This window comes from Mizuhopecten yessoensis, unplaced genomic scaffold (assembly GCF_002113885.1).
Source record: "Mizuhopecten yessoensis strain PY_sf001 unplaced genomic scaffold, ASM211388v2 scaffold10917, whole genome shotgun sequence".
NCBI lineage: Eukaryota > Metazoa > Mollusca > Bivalvia > Pectinida > Pectinidae > Mizuhopecten > Mizuhopecten yessoensis.
Window position 1 is genome coordinate 1,536,642 of NW_018408786.1, and position 16,818 is coordinate 1,553,459.

Here is a 16,818-nt window from a genome sequence, read left to right on the forward strand (position 1 = left end):
TTACCATAAGGTAATAACGCACAAGACAGGCAAACCGCGTGTTTATTATTTTACAATAAAACAAATCTATCCGGAAATGATGGAACGGTTTTAACTATTAGCATTACTTCCGGTTATACACTTGAATGTAAAATGCACGGTAGAGTGGCTTACTACGTCAGCTGTTAAACATTGAGATTATTATTACTAACCCCCTGTGTTGATGTACAAGACGTTGTATGATATCACAGGTCTAACCCCATGCCGAGAATGATATAATAATCTTTCTACCAACTGATGACCGAAATTGATTTTTACGGCAGATCACCTTGAGACTGACAAATCGATAGCAAACACATGCTTTTCCTATATCTCTTATAGGTAAATAGGCAGTTTTAAAAACTCGGAATATACTTATAACACGTGGCACTATTGCATGATACTATGCATTGTAATAACATTTTGTCATCATCGTGTAGAGTTTATTTTGGCTTCGAGATACTGATGTTGCTGACACAAAAGCATCACTGACATACACGTATATCAAATGCATCCTGGTAATCGATGATTTTCGTGAAACGTATTCAATGGCTACAACAAACACGAGCATGGTACATACTAAAACACATGGAACCAGGTAATCAAATATGACTGTCATTCATTTCCGTTTTTGAAAGCAACTTTTCCCATCATGCTTTGAATTTGTTTTTTGAAATTGTCCATCGGACCGACGCTGGGCAATTTCCTATCAGTTTCGTAGAAAATGACGAAAGGGTATTCCGAATGGTCAATTTCCTTGAAATGCGATGAAAAAGAAAAAGGGCGAGGTGATCCGAATGATAACAAAAAGTAGTGTTTTGGCGGGGGTTTTTTTCAGTTAAATATCTATGCACTTTGGTATTTTTTTAGATAAAGTCGTCATGGTTAGGGTTCAGAAAATCAAATGGGGTATATCTTACTGATGTTTTTGGAGATGTTTCCTTCTCGAAGGCAAAGGATTAAGAGGTTTATTCGAAAAAAAGGTACTTTGATACCTCTCCTGATATGAAGCAGGTATTGTTAGATAAATCAACAGATGACAGTCCCCTACATCTGGGTGTTGTTTCTGTTGTAAGGGTGGAAATCGCAGCTATTATCATGGCAGAGTGTGTGGAACAATGCGTGCCATTGTAAGGTACACTGAACCGACTAAACTGACTATAACATTTTATGTGTAAACAAATTTTAACGCAAATGACGCTTTTTTCACCAGAACGTTGCATAATGATACTTAAGTATTTAAGAAAAAACACTCACAATAACTGTATTGAGTTTTGTTAAAAAAACGAACGACAGAATCTGAGTTCCGTTAAAGAAACGAACGGATTTTTTTGCACAAACAAATAATGAATCAGTTGAGGTGTCTTGATATTTGATTACAGGGCGATTACCATGTGATATTATTTGATATATTTGATGATCAAAGCCAAGTATTCCGTGTTCGTTTGACCATAGTAATCGAGACAGTAAAGGGTGGGAAATGACCGATGATGTAATTCTAGACACTAACACAGTATAACAGTTTTAGATTTCATCTAGCCTATCATAGTTACACTGACGTACATGCGTATTGTTTCAATAACTGTGAGGACCACATCGAGTTCCAAATCATCACAAGTTCCTCAAACGTCTAATTATTTGTCTCGGACTTATTGGAGAAAAAATATCTAGAGTTCCAACTGTTCGCTGTATCTCCTAGCCCGAATGACAATGGGAATAGCAACGAAGGTTTACAATCTTGTTTAAGGATGTATATCAACCACTTCTGGTCTTTACGATAAAGTTCCATTGTTTGTCTCATTATTTCCAGAGGTATTCTCATTATTTGTCTCGTATGGCGCCAACGTATTTCAAGACCTCTGATAATTGTTCTCTCTCAATACGTCACCAAACCCCTTTATATTCCGTCTTTGCGTATTGCAGAGTTATCGTCTCTTGTGAGCAGGTATTGATTGTTACGTCATTGGTTTGTGTGAGAAAATTACGTCGTTTTCTCAAAAATTGATGACGTTAATCTCACAAACAAATGACGTAACACTCAATACCTGCTCACAGGAGCAGATACCTCTGCAATACGCAAAGACGGAATAGCCAAACGCTTGCTAAATAGATAGTGGCAATATAACGAGATTTTACTGTTAAGTAGTCTAAGTTTAAATAGTTATTGGTAAACATCTAATTTCACCAATAATCTAGATAATTAAACTCCTTGTGTAGATATAACGCATTACATATCTGAATGAGTGCAATTTCATGTGTAGCAGTCAGCACTTCAAATTATCGATGACGTCATTCTTTTGGTGGTGTCTCCCTAGGTACGAGTTTATGCGACCCTAGCTGTTACGAGGACGTAAAACCACTCAAACAAACAAAGTTGCAAACGTATGTGTGAGTAATGGCGTGTTTCTGAGATTAATTAGGGGAAAAAATGTGTTATAAGTGATAAGTGGGTTTTTTTTTGTTTTGTTTTTTATTGACGGCACTTTAACATTTCCTATACTTATATGACAAAGGTTAATTCAAAGTCCTTAATTTTGTTGTACATTCTGTAAGTATCGGTAGAAGGTCAGTATTATAAAAACTGTACGGGTATCGGTCCTTCCCTCCACGATATATTCAATACAGACTTGTACAATACTAACACGCCCCTCGGGGACAAATTCAATACTGGTATTTCCTTTTGGGTCTTTTCTTATTGCAGAGTTATCTGCACTTGTGAGCAGGTATTGATTGTTACGTCTTTTGTTTGTGAGAGTAACGTCATCAATTTGTGAAAAAACGACGTAATTTTCTCACACAAACCAATGACGTAACAATCAATACCTGGTCACAAGAGAAGATAACTCTGCAATACGCAAAGACGGAATACTGACGTCTCTATCTTTGACTTGTACAATACTGATCTCTCCCTCTTTGACTTGTAAAATACGTTTGACCCGTCCAACCGGAACATTTACAATATTGACCTTCCCCTTCGGAACTTGTGCAATACTGAACCTCCCTTATGGAATTTCTACAAAACTGACCCTTCGCTACGGGGACTTGTACAATATTGACGTTTTCCTATGAGCGTTTTACAATACTGATCTCTCCCACTTTTACTTGTACAAGTCTTACCCTTTCCCCTTGGTTTTGTACGATGCTGACCCTTCCCCATGGTACTTGTATATGCTACAGTAACTTGTACAATACAGGCCCTTCCGTATGGCACATACATTGAACTATGTTATCGCAGCTAATACTAACCCATCATCCGGAACCAGTACAGTATCGACCTTCCCTCCGGGACTTTTACAATACTGGCCCTTCCCTCTCGGATTTGTACAATACATACATTGTACCCTTTCCTATGGCACTTTCATACACTAACCCATCATCCAGAACTTGTACAGTATTGACCTTCACTCTGGGACTTTTACAATACTCAGCATTCCCTGTGAGACTTATACAATACTTACCCATCCCCCGGAACTTGTTCAATCTTGACCTTCCCTCCCGTATGGCAAGCCAAGTTGTCATTTATTCATGGAGCAATGTTGATCCAGTACTTAACCAAATTATATAAGATATCTCATATATTATATAAGATATCTTATATACTATATAAGATATCTTATAAACATATGAGATATCTTATAAACATATAAGATATCTTATAAACATATGAGATATCTTATAAACATATAAGATATCTTATTTTAAGTTTATGAGATATCTTATATCTTTTATAAGATATCTTATATACTTTATAAGATATCTTGTAAAAGATATAAGATATCTTATAAAAGATATAAGATATCTCATAAACTTTTCTTTATAAGATATCTTATATCTTTTATAAGATATCTTATATAATATATAAGATATCTTATATCTTTTATAAGATATCTCAATTAATTTTCTTTATAAGATATCTTATATATTATATAAGATATCTCATAAAAGATATAAGATATCTTATAAAGAAAAGTTTATGAGATATCTTATAAAGAACGAGACTCTCGCGAGACCGACAAAGAAGAAATGTTTGAAAATGACTGCTCCCGTTGTACTTAGATCACGAGTCCGATAAACGGGAGCTGTGTAAAACTAGCTTATTTTTCAACAGGAAGTATAACTAACACCAATATAGAATTTTAGTTGATATATTCAAATATTAATTATTATATTTACGCATACATTTTAAAATATTAGTGTTAGGAATCACACATTAATATATTCTAAAATGGCTGGAATAATCCAGAGTTATAAACTTTTCCGAAAGAAACTCGAGTGTTCTAAAGAGCCATTGAGAACTTAGAAAATGTCTGTGAAGTTGCTACATGTTTATTTATTCAAATGACAATTTAGTTTCGTTGGCCTAAAATCCAAAGGTTTAGATATAGTTCTTATTAGTGAGAATCACTGTCATTTATTAATCTGTTGTACGTCATTTTCAACCAGAATGAGACAAATGAAAGTAGTTTGCTGAGGATTTATATTGTGAAGGTGTAATGATGCCAAACTCGGTAAGAGCGCAGAAATATTGTCATAATCAGTCACCACATACTCAAATATAAAGTGAGATTTTAAAATTCATCTTGATTTATGTTATTTTTCGTACACAGCCTCGTTGAAGAATTCTAGTTTGGTTTGATTTGGGGAGGGGGGAGGGGTTTGGTTTATATTATTAATGAGGTCTTGTCTTATAGTTGATGTCAGAAAGCTAAGCTGAGTTAGTTGATTCAACATTTATCATTCACATCACTTGTCTTCTTTGTTGTAAGCAAAATTTATTGATTTCTGCTGATTTTCCTGTGTTATAAATTCATGGTTTAAAGTTTGTGTTCATGTATTTTGTGAGTTAACAGGTAAAGGACATGTACATCTGTTCAGTGTTCTTCCAAACCAATCAAATTAGTTAACCTACCCTCAGTGAGTCGCCCACCCCAAGTAGCTTGTTTAGATTTTGTCCCATTTTTCAAAGACTGTCCTATATGTTAATTTAGACCTGGTGGTATAGAATCTTGCAATCTACCAGATATAAGCAAATCTAAAATACACGAAGAATATTTATAATGAAATACAATTTATTATACCCAGGACATTAACTGCTTATTTTTACATTTGATCTAACTTGACCTCTCTAGGTTAATTTTAAGTCCAAGAAAAAATTCATAATAAAATATATTTATACTATATATGTGTACATATCACTATAGCAAGGTTATTTTATTATATTAAATTAATCTCATCATCTTTATTTATGAAAAGTGACTGGCACTAGATCATAAACTTAGGGAACTTAGATATAATTTCAAAAATGAAGAATGTCTTGTATTTCAGTTCCTTTTCCAAATTAATTTTATCACTCAGGGGAGCATATGGTACAAATAGGACTTTTCCCCCAAAGTTTGAAGCAGATTCCAAGAGAAATATTCAGTTTACTGATACATGTGCTTAACATTTGGGTTCAAGACTCAAAAACTTGTGGATAAGTATTGTATAACTCTTTTTAATAATAACATCTAGGATAGATATTTCAGCCCAAAAACATTTTTTTTTTTGATACAGAACAAATTCTGTTTGAGAATCAACTGTTTTGAACAGTTTTTTTTTTAAATATATAGCACCGACACTCAATCCATATTGATATGAAATATTTGAAATTTGAATATTTCTATAGTGCATAATTCCATAACCTTAAGTCTATAGGGACATGTCAAATACTACCAGGTACTCGTTTATATATACAATGGAAGATATTATATATAATGAATGGGCATCACAGTATATATATATATTTTGCAGCACACTTAATAAGCATGTGACATGTCCCTGTAACCCACATCTAATTATAGGTAAGTAGTGGGATTATTAGTGGAAGCCAATATCAACACATCCAACTAATACAGTACTTTAAAACAAGAGCCCCATGGGCCTAACAGGTCACCTGAGTTGTAATGCAATTGTTATTTGTTGTTGTGATATGTCAAAAATAAAAATTACATATATATATATGTATAGCAGGGAATTTTGCCCCTCACCAGGGAGGAATTAGTACCCAAGGGGTTGTGAAATTCACATTTTGATTAAGCACATCAGGATATTTCCATCCATGAGAAGGTTTTTTAACATATCTGGATCTGGAAGTAGACAATTATTGTTTGAGCTATTTTGGCCCCTTTTGGCTCCGCCCCTCAGGCCCTTAGCGTCCACATGATCACATCATGTAAATGTATCCCCTCCCCAAGAGTAAAAGGGCGACAATTGATAAAAAAAACCTTAAGATATACACCTCATATACATCAGATATACACCTTCTAAACATCAGGTATATACCTTCTATACATCATGTATACACCTCCTATAGGTCAGGTATACACCTTCCATGCATCAGGTATATATACCTTCTATACATCATGTATACACCTCCTATAGGTCAGGTATACACCTTCCATGCATCAGGTATATATACCTTCTATACATCAGGTATACACCTCCTATAGGTCAGGTATATATATACACCTTCCATGCATCAGGTATATATATACCTTCTATACATCAGATTACACCTATACATCAAGTACATCTTGTATGCATGCACATATACATGAGGTATATGTAAGGTCCATATTCTCTGTAGGTAAGGTACCTCATCTTTATAATAGTTGTCTGATATTGGTTCATATTGATTGCATGCACAGGAAATATAACATGTTTGCTTGTGCTGGAGTTTCCCATTTATGTTCCCTTATTGTGGCCTCTCAAGAACAAGAAGCACAGGCACATTATTAATAGCTCACCTGGAATAATATTTTTCATTAAAAGTTGTTGATTACCTCTTACCATACAGGAAATATCAGCTTGGGGATCTCAACAATTTCCATGTTATGACTGAAGGAGTAAGTCCTCAGGGATGGGGTGGGCTCCATTAGGGACTATCTTGGTATCATGAGTGTTTTTCCTCTGCATGCCCAGCAGCATTTGGATGGGATCTTTACTGATTTCATGTAAAATTTGGGGACTATAAGCCCCTTGTGGCAGGGCAGGACCCTGGCGCCAATCATGTAAGCATGGATGTATTCAGATGGTTACATGGTGGGGGATCTTAATTATCTTTACACCCAAACTTCCTCTATTGGCACCCAAATGCTCTGGCCCAGTGACTGATTTGCCTCTGTTTTTTTCAGACCTGAGATATGCTACAATTACAGGTTTTTGAAGATGAAATGTCTTATTTTCCTCTTTACCGGAAATATACCATGTATATACTTTGTATCATGTACATTGTATCTTCTGGAAAATGAGTCAATACACTATATATAATAGAGATGATAAATACAGGTACCTTATGCAATGAGGCTGTATTATAGAGGATACCCTTACTAAATAAATAAGGACTTTTTATGTACCCTGTATACCACTCTCTATATACCATTCTTTATATACTCTGTAAACCACTTCTTATTTACCCTGTTTACTAGTTTGTATAATCTGTATACAAATCATTATATAACCTTCTCAATATTTCTTTATAAAGATATCTTTGTTGTGTTTTATAATAAACAAGAGGCACTGAGTTAGGACAAGTCTTTCTAACAAAAGTGTATCCAAGTTTTGATGCTCAGCAATATATTATATATATATATATTACTACATCCAGGTATAACACATGTAGTTACTACTACTGACAGGTATTACACATGTATATATTATCACAGATAGGTATTACACATGTAGTTACTACTACAGACAGGTATTACACATGTATATATTATCACAGATAGGTATTACACATGTAATTACAACTACAGACAGGTACTACACATGCATATACTATCACAGATAGGTATTACACATAAATACTACTACAGACAGGTATTAAACATGTACTACTACATACATGTATTACACATGAATATACTATCACAGACAGGTATTGCACATGTATTTACTACCACAGACAGATCATACACATGCATTTACTATCACAGACAGGTATTACACATGTATATACTATCACAGACAGGTAATACACATGTAATTACTACTATAGACAGTTATTACACATGCATATATTATCACAGACAGGTATTACACATGTATATACTATCACAGACAGGTATTACACATGTAATTACTACTACAGACATGCTGTAAGTGTTACCATGTATCTGGCTTGTGTGAAATGCCTTTTAGGTCACAAAATACAATTGTATCTCTACAAAATATATCTTATAAGTGATCAATATCTCAAAGACTTTAAAGAACATGCACCTGATGATGAAATATCACTTATCTGTATACATATGTATCAAATAATGAAATATTACTTCTTGTCTGTAATAGTATAAGTAAATACAAGTTTATAACCAGTTTGAAACAATGAATTAATGTTCCTTACATTACAGTATATTGATAGAACATAGAATTACAAATACATAAGTATGTTCTTTAATGTCTGTGATAGTTAAAACAATTTTATCTGAAACAATATAATTAAAGATACATAGCCTGTCTGTGATAATAAATACAGGTGTATGACCAGTCTGAAACAGTAAATAAAAAAAAATGTCCCCATGTCTATCTATATGTTATACTCCACAGAGACCAAAATGGCTTTAATGCGGTCTGTGATAAGCAGCCGAAACAATTAATAAATGTTCCTAATATGTTTAATGTCAATTACCTGTCTGTGAATTTGTACGGGTAATATTACAATTTTATCAAATTTCTTTAAAAACATTTAGAGGAAATCCGTGAAGAAAATCAAGATAAAACATTTTAATGAATAAATTGTAAGTAATACATGCAGTAGGATCGTTTTCCTTCAGTTATGAAATACATAGGAACATCCATTTCTCCACCACTTACCCCCCATCTACTTTATAAAGCTTAACCTTTTAAAATAATGTTAATACCGCTATAACCAGACCTATTTGGTGGCATTAAACTCCTACTTTCACTTTCACATACTTCATTTCCGGTTAAGAGATACGTACGAAACTAAGGCTTTCGATTTAATGCTTTACCGAGCGCTGTGGAGGAGGGTTTATTATCTCAAATTCAAATCTCGTTCTTTATAAGATATCTTATAACCGAATTATATAAGATATCTCATTTAATTTTGTTTATAAGATATCTTATATATTATATAAGATATCTTCTAAAAGATATAAGATATCTCATTTAATTTTCTTTATAAGATATCTTATATCTTTTATGAGATATCTTATAAAGAAAGGTATATAAGATATCTTATAAAATATATAAGATATCTCATTTATTATATAAGATATCTTATAAAGTATATAAGATATCTCATAAAGTATATAAGATATCTTATATAATTAAATAAGATATCTTATATAATTTGGTTAAGTATTGGATCAACATTGCTCCATGCATAAATGACAACTTGGCTTGCCATACTCCCGGATTTGTACAATACTCACCATTCCCTATGGAACTTGTTCAATACTGTCCGTACGTTATATGGCTTGTACAATTTTGACCCTCCCCCTCCGAGATATTGTACAATATAGGCCGCTCCCTATGGATCTTGTACAATACTGGCCACTCCCTATGGATCTTGTACAATACTGGCGCTTCCCTTTGGCATATGTACCGTACAAGATGCGGCCTGCATAGTTACTAGTACGCCAAACCTCAACCTTGAGACATGGACAAAATATACGAATTCTTTTTCCCATCCACTAAACCCCCAACCCCTTACCGGATGTGGGCGTTTCCCCGAAGTACTCCTCCCCTCCGTATGTGCGTAGTACAAGCCCCTCCTGAAGTACTCCTCCCCTCCGGATGTGCTCAGTGCAAGCCCCCTCGCTAAGTACTCCTCCCCTCCGGATGTGCGAAATACAAGCCCCTCCCTAAGTACTCCTCCCCTCCGGATGTGCGAAGTACAAGCCCCTCCCTAAGTACTCCTCCCCTCCGTATGTACGTAGTACAAGTCCCTCCTGAAGTACTCCTCCCCTCCGGATGTGCTCAGTGCAAGCCCCCTCGCTAAGTACTCCTCCCCTCCGGATGTGCGAAATACAAGCCCCTCCCTAAGTACTCCTCCCCTCCGGATGTGCGAAGTACAAGCCCCTCCCGAAGTACTCCTCCACTCCGGATGTGCGAAGTACAAGCCCCTCCCTAAGTACTCATCCCCTCCGTATGTACGTAGTATAAGTCCCTCCTGAAGAACTCCTCCCCTCCGGATGTGTTCAGTGCAAGCCCCCTCGCTAAGTACTCCTCCCCTCCGGATGTGCGAAGTACAAGCCCCTCCCGAAGTACTCCTCCCCTCCGTATGTGCTCAGTACAAGCCCCTCCCTAAGTACTCCTCCCCTCCGTTTGTGCTCAGTACAAGCCCCTCCCTAAGTACTCCTCCCCTCCGGATGTGTTCAGTGCAAGCCCCCTCGCTAAGTACTCCTCCCCTCCGTATGTGCTCAGTAAAAGCCCCTCCCTAAGTACTCCCCCCCTCCGGATGTGCGAAATCCAAGCCCCTCCCTAAGTACTCCGCCCCTCCGTATGTGCTCAGTAAAAGCCCCTCCCTAAGTACTCATCCCCTCCGTATGTACGTAGTATAAGTCCCTCCTGAAGAACTCCTCCCCTCCGGATGTACGTAGTACAAGTCCGTCCTGAAGTACTCCTCCCCTACGGATGTGCGAAGTACAAGCCCCTTCCGAAGTACTATTCCCCTCCGGATGTGCGCAGTACAAGCCCCTCCCTAAGTTCTCCTCCCATCCGGATGTGCGAAGTACAAGCCCCTCCCGAAGTAATCCTCCCCTCCGGATGTGCGAAGTACCATCCCTGCTCCGGCCCCCGCAGATGTGACTATCCCGAGCTGACAAAATGGATATTACTACAAAAAATGTAACCTTCTCAAATGTTCACTTTACTATACCGTTGTTATTCATTGGAACAATTAACAAAATATTGAATAGTTTTAAATTAAATTCTCGCCTACGACTGACATTTGAGTATACAATCAATCGAGTCTAGACAATGGTAGTCCGAATTATTCTGACGTTTTATCGACTTGTTGCATATCAGTCTGTCGTCGATTAATCGATTAATCGACGACAGACCGATATGAAAAAAGTCGATAAAACGTCAGAATAATTCGGACTAAGACAATGGTTGACAGTGAAACATCAACTATTATTATCGTTTAGCCGATAGTTTGTACATTCCACAAACCAATTAACAAACTAGATAAATAAATAAATAATATACCGTACAGTAACGGGCGATCTGCATTTCACATCATTTAGAAACTTAAAAAATCCATTTCACAGCGTTTTCAAATGAAAGTAAACTAATAAATGTTTATTAGAGTGAAACATTTGTCAATTGTTACAACTACAAGTGCACTTTTGTATTAGTGTAATAAATATTTCAAAACGTTCATGTAGAGGCAGTAGAAACCAATACAGGAAAAAGAAGTGCCAAGAAAAAAAACTGGAAAAACGAAATTTTATACCGATCATTCGTCATTGCAAGAATCATAGTGAAATATCCCACCACCATCCCCCAAAACATCGGATCGAGAAAATTTAACCAGCACACCATCAGCCAAAAACAATGGTTATGTTTAAGGTGTATTTAAATGATTTAAAAAAAAGAAGATGTTTTATAATTTTGATACCTGTTTTTTTTATGAATATTATTATAAAGGTTAAATATAAAATATCACTGTTTTAAATTCCCGTAATGTAACAATGATCATGATTTGTTTTTTAGGGAAACTCGGAGAGAGAGAGAGAGCACCACTACTGTTTGAAATGTCCAAACCATTCGCTTTAAAACGTGTACAATACTGGCCCTTCCCTATGGCACTTACATATACTAACCCATCATCCAAAACTTGTACAGTTTGGACCTTCACTCCGGGACATTTACAATACTGACCCTTCCCTATAAGACTTGTACCGTACTGACCCTTCTTTTTTAAGACTTGTATAATACTTACCTTAAGTTGTAACGCCGATGTCGTGAGTTTCCTTCTAAAAGATAACACATTCAGCGTCCTGCGGCAGAAGTTCACAGATCATTTCATATACATATTATGTCCACAGAGATATCTGACCACAGTGGAACCTGTTCATCACGTCTGTACGTGTTCGAGATTAATTGTTGCCAATTCAGTGCAAAGTTACGCATCATTAAATTAATGGCAGTCGATCGCGTTTTAATACCTCGTCCCCAAGCACGTGGAGGTTGATATACATATAACCATCGCCTCTACAACCAATCAGCGATCAACATGGATGGCATATTCGATCCCATACCTGCTCTTAGAGTCCCGGTAGGTTCGACTCCTTGATTTTAATCATCCTTTCTGCAGGTTCAATAAATGATCGATGCCCTGCGACATTTTCCTGGCATTGTGTGTGTTTGAGCGGATAACAACTGCTAAAGGTTCAAATCATTTATGCGCGAGGTATTTAGAAACATTCGTGTGAGTGCTAGCCCCGGGAGAGTCATATATGCTAATCTGTTTACGCAATTTTCGCCAAGCAGATGGGAAACGAAGGGAGATACGGAGAGTTCAGGGATGTATGTCTTGGTTAAGGAAGACGGGATGAAGGAAGGGAAGGACAAGGATTATAACCCTCTGTTGGTGAAGACGGGAGGAGAGTATTGGACTGTTGGACATTCAGACGTCATACTTAAAACCCTCACAAATTTAATTATAACAACCCTTTTAGCTCATGTGAGCTATTGTCAACTCTCTTCGTCGTGTTTTTGTCGTACAAATGTTCCTTGTGATGTCAAAATTGTTCTTATGTTTCGAGCCGATCCAAAAATCCAAGATGGCCACTATGGCCTCTGATAAGCTGAGACATTTTCGACTTATTCTCAAGAACGGCTGAATCGATTGACTTCAAACTTATTGTTTAAAATGTCCCTTATGAGGTCCCCGACAACTGCTCGGCTCTAATTGGCTACGACATTTTCGATTTCGATTTCTTCTCAAGATAAATTAACTCCAAATTTGGTAAACGTGTTCTTTAGCATGTCCCCAACGGGTGTTGCTTCTTTTCGTGCCGAACTTGAAACCCAAGATGGCCACGATGGCCTCTGATTGGCTGTGAAATATTCGATTTGAAATGAGGTAAGCGTTAAAGTCCTCTGAGCCTCTTGTTACATTTAAAAGATCAAGAGAAATAGTTGACTCCCTCAATGACGTCTCGTATTTTTGAATCACGGACCCAGATGATTTATCAAACAAGAGTATGCTACTGGTCAAATATCATCACATTAGGCCTATTAGTTATTCAGAAGACGCCGTTTAATGGTTTTCCTACATTTGACCTTGGCAGTAGGTAAAGGTCTTTCATTTGAAAAACCAAAGGCCTATTTAATACCAGCGTGCTACTGGGCAAGTTCAGTAGAAGTCATGTTCAGGTAAAAGTCGACAACGAAAAAGACGATGGACTCTGCAACATGGTATACTTATATATATGCCGACTTCGCCCTTACTTGTAGAGGGCTATTCCGTCTTTGCATATTGCAGAGTTATCTTCTCTTGGGAGCAGGTATTGATTGTTTCGTCATTGGTTTGTGTGAGAAAATTACGTCGTTTTCTCAAACATTGATGACGTTACTCTCACAAACAAGTGACGTAACAATCAATCCCTGCTCCCAAGAGAAGATAACTCTGCAATACGCAAAGACGGAATTGCTCCGTTTATAGGATATCGAGTCCCCTTGGCCAAAGGCTCTCTAGAATGCTCAAGACCAAGTTTAAAGTCAATGTCCTGGACTAGTAGCATTTTAAGGGAAAAGTTGACAGCAGACGGACGACAGACACAACTCACTTGGCCGCTCAGAGCCTGTTAAGCTAATTACTAATTTGGAAACTCAACTTGAAATGGCAAAAAAACCCTTATATAGTATGTGATGACTACTCATGTAGAAAGTTTGAACCAAATCTGTAATCATTTATATATGCCTTGGAAAGGCAAATATGGACAACGAAGTACGCATTTTGGATGCTGTTCCTGTGACAGCAGGAAATTTCCTGAAATAAAAAAGGTGAGAATACTACAAGGCACCCTTTAGCTGTGGGGTCAACTATGCTGGAAGTCAGAACGACATATGTTTTGCAATATGGTCAGGAAACACAACTATGTACCAAAATGCAATCGGGACCGACAGCACTTTCCTTAACTCATTCACCCCTGAAGACACATTTAATCTCTTCCAATTCAAAGGTTGGAATATTTCATTATGAAACTTCAGGGGTGAATGAGTTAAATCAGAAAATATTTTTCTCGTTTACGGAATATACGGACGGATCCCGATGGCCAAAAATGTACATGTTTGTGGGTGCCATTCACACATACAAGGATCAGTATGAAGAACAAATCCAGAAGGGTTTTTGAGATATGCTCCGGATATGGGAATAGACACAAGAGATCCTAGAAGGATTTTGGCGCCCACCATTAAAGGATCTTTATCAGATCTACAAAACATGATCTTTTACCTTATTTTTTCTTTTTTTCTCCTTACAGGTACTATTATGACCCAGTCCCATGTTGAAAATCCTAAACAGGAATCTTTGTACATTGACTGAAACCTTGTAATGCCTTGGTTATTATTTCCATGACGACTGAACAGTTTTCAACTTGCTGAGAATATCTTGATTCTACTGCATATACCAACAAATGAATCGGACACAAATCATATTGACACATTTAATAATTTGACATGAAATAATATACACAGGATTAAAAAGAAGCTGTACTGAATTCAATATTGCATTTTTTTTTGTGATTCACAAATTGTCAACCTCTATTTCTATGAACATCCATATTACCATAGAGATGTATAACTCATTGTAGGTAACTGTATTGTGACTGATTTTAAACCAGTTAACTCATTCACCCCTGAAATTGTATAATGAACTATTCCAACCTTTGAATTGTAGGGGTTCAAATGTGTCTTCAGGGGTTAATGAGTTAATAAAAAAAAAAAAAACATAAATGAAAAGATATAACTAAAAATGTTATTGATATACAATGTATAATTATAAGTTATTGATATAGTCTGTTCATTCTAAGAAAAGTGGGAGATTTTATTTGACAAAAAAATAAATACACCAGGTAGTTATTAAATTTAGAAATGAACATTGGATACATTTTCATTGATGGTATTATAATAGCACAAGATTGCTCCAGCCTCCTCTGCTCTATTCGATATTTAACTGTACAGTAAAACTTTGATATAGTGTCATGTAAGTCATTTGCCATGTTGCTTACTTAATATAGTGTCATGTAAGTCATTTGCCATGTTGCTTACTTAATATAGTGTCATGTAAGTCATGTGGCATGTCGCTTACTTAATATAGTGTCATGTAAGTCATGTGCCATGTCGCTTACTTAATATAGTGTCATGTAAGTCATGTGCCATGTCGCTTACTTAATATAGTGTCATGTAAGTCATGTGCCATGTCGCTTACTTAATATAGTGTCATGTAAGTCATGTGCCATGTCGCTTACTTAATATAGTGTCATGTAAGTCATGTGCCATGTCGCTTACTTAATATAGTGTCATGTAAGTCATGTGCCATGTCGCTTACTTAATATAGTGTCATGTAAGTCATGTGCCATGTCGCTTACTTAATATAGTGTCATGTAAGTCATGTGCCATGTCGCTTACTTACAGACATATTTCAATGTCACTTTTTCTTTTTTCTGAACAATTCCATTAAACCTGTCCCTTGATAAGATCACCAAACCCCTTTATAATGCCAACATTATGTTTAACGAATAGTGGCAGTATAACAAGGTTTTACGATACACTTAATTGACAAATCTGCAATAAAGGCCACAATGTAATATACAAATCAACCTGTTATATTGAATTAGCCGATTGCTGGCTCAGGTTTTATTTGAACCAATCGGGTAATTATGGGTATATAATCACTCTGGTTCTGCTCTTTGTGTACTGCGCTTTTCACCATCAATCCAATCTGTATGAATAATCGTTGTTTAAAACAGTATAACCATACACACAATGACTGGCTTTAATCATTCATCTCTGAATGTGCTATTTTTTGTCATATATAGCATTATAAATTAATCCAGTGCATTCTGTACAATCATTATACAGAACCTGATATCCAAAAAGTGAAACAATCGGTTTGATGAAATATATTTTGATCTTTGAAACAAAATTCCACAAGTGTTAATTTAAATTCAAGTTTAACTCATTCACCCCTGAAGACCCATTTGAACTGTTCCAATTCAAAAGGTTGGACAAGTTTATTATGAAATTTCAGGGGTGAATGAGTTGAAGTAACAAACATCTTCACAATATATGAATTATCTTAAAATGTAGTTCAATAGCAGTTTTATGAAATCATAGCCAATAAATTAATAAATATATATACTTTTAAGTATACAACAGACAAAGAACACATATTTCACCATAATTCTCTTTTTTTCTTATTGTAGCATTTCATTCATTTCAAAATAGTTTGCATTAGGCAACGTTCATCAGACATCTAAATCTTATATACGGTATGTATGTTTTGAACATTATAATCCCATGATTTTTTTTGATTTTTTTTTTGGTTACCAGGTAGGCCTGAAATAGACTATTTTCGTGATTCTTGCAATCTGTACAACTCAATTTATGGATGCCAGTATTTAACAGAAACAATTCAGTTAGCATTACCCAAAATCACAGTGTTCTCCCAGGAATGTTTTGAAAGAAGCATGGTATTTCAATATTTCTGTTAAAGCAGCACTCTATATGTAAAATCAAAGCAGCATGCATGGTAACTTTAGATTAACTATGAACATATAG